General features: G+C 45.4%; 1 pseudogene; it reads right to left on the bottom strand.

The window, feature by feature from the left end:
- LOC104715242 lies at positions 8–1,960 on the bottom strand (annotated as a pseudogene).

Genomic DNA, 1,960 nt, shown 5'->3' with positions numbered 1-1,960 from the left:
TAGCTAGCTATGATCATGTTAAGCACATATTTTTCATAACGTCTTGAATAAACGTTTGCAACGCAGTTTGAGACGATCCACTATCCATTAAGGCTACGTGACAGCCCTCGCTCATCTCCTTCACTCTCTTCCTCACTTCACTATCCTGTTCCATCAGACACATGATTCCTCTCTCTATTTCCTCTGCCGTCACCAAAACCGTATCCTTTCCCAATCCCACAATAAGACCACCTCGCCAATATTTTCTTATCTCCACAGCTAGTCAAAGCTCGTCCACCATCTCGAAAGCATTGGACTTCTGTTCCGCGTATAACGGCCATGGCGCCGTGGGAACACCGAACCAAAGACTCTCGAGGATCGAATTTCAACCACCGTGAGTGAAAAAACCTCCAACCGCCGGATTAGCTAGCACGTCCACCTGCGGAGCCCATCCAATCACTTTCCCTCTCTCCTTTGTCCGATCAAAGAACCCCTCCGGGAGAACTTCTTCAAGATTTGTAAACTGTCTTGGAAATTCTTTGAATATATTCGGAGATGCACGACAGAGAGACCACAAGAAACGGTGGCCGGTTCGTTCCAACGCAATGGCAATTTCTCTTGCTTGTTCCTCACGGAAGCCTCCCATGCTTCCGAAGCAGAGGAACACTACTGATCTGTTTGGTTGCTTGTCAAGCCACCCTAAAATCTCTGATTGCTTCTCGTCCTTGGAATCACCAACTCCAACTCCGTTCTCGAGTTGCAGCAGTGGTCCTACTGGATAAGGAGGAGGAGTCTCACAATAACTAGATAGAAACTTTAACGCATACGGTTCTAACTCAGCAACCGTATTAATCAAAATACCCTTCATCTCTTTAAATTTTCTAGCTTGGTTAACAAACGTCGGAAGCCATTGTTTAGATGCGTAAGCGTGAGGAAGGCACTTTACCGGATAAGGACGAGTCAAGCTAGGAATGTACAGCACAGCTTCTGACTCTTCAAAATCACTTTCACTTATATCGTACTTATTGTCATCGTACAACATCTGGATGTGAAGTTGAAGTGCGAGAACCCCTGCGCTAGACGTGTAAAATAAGTAGCTCGGAACACCAAACTGGTTAGCTACATCTACCATCGACGTGCAAAACATGTCGACGACCACCCCAGCGACCCTCGGTGAACCCGGTTTCGTTGAGTAGTCGTTGACGAGTTTCGCAACGACGGATCTCACCTTTGGCACGTGGTATTCTATACTGAACTCAGGCCTAGCCGGATCGAAGGTTGGTTGATCTTTGTCGGTAATGACTTCGTAGCGGAGGCGGTCGTTAGGTGGGGCGGAAAGAGCACCCACTTCGCCTCTGGGAAGGATGATTATGGAGATAGAGAGGCGGGTCTCTCTCGCAACTAGTAGCTTCTGTAAGTTTAGAAACGAGAGAGTGTAGAGATCGAGTGAGTTTGAGAGTGTTCGCACGAGAGAGTAGAAGAGAGTATGGAAGTGTAAGAGAGAGAGTATAGAAGAAGAATCAAACTTCTTACTTGAAAAAGAACCTAGATACATCCTAATTATAGACAAAGTAAACAGCATATTCCTATGGGATCCTATACACGCTTTACATGACTGAAAGTGACATCCTTCCTTCTTAACATAACATGTGACTTGTGAGTTGAAATATCTTCCCACTTGCACACAAACTCCAACGGTCGGTAGGAGAAGGATCTAGAGACTTGGTTGTCTCATACAAGCCTTAGAAGACTTCAAGTGGGCTTCTACACGAGATGGTATGGTTGGCCCGATGAGAGAGAACGGTCGTTGACTTGTACGGACGTTGACTTGTACGGACATGGTGATCAAGATCCCAAATTATACTCCCCCTCAAGCTTTAGTCATTGGACCCTATGACATAAGCTTGAACCATTGATCACCTACCTCATTAAAAACCTTAGTATATAAAACCACTTGGGAAAAATTATACTTAAGGGAAAA

The sequence above is a fragment of the Camelina sativa genome, chromosome 2 (assembly GCF_000633955.1).
Source record: "Camelina sativa cultivar DH55 chromosome 2, Cs, whole genome shotgun sequence".
NCBI classification, from domain to species: domain Eukaryota; kingdom Viridiplantae; phylum Streptophyta; class Magnoliopsida; order Brassicales; family Brassicaceae; genus Camelina; species Camelina sativa.
Note: the sequence above shows the minus strand (reverse complement) of the source record. Positions and strands in the feature narration are given on the sequence as shown.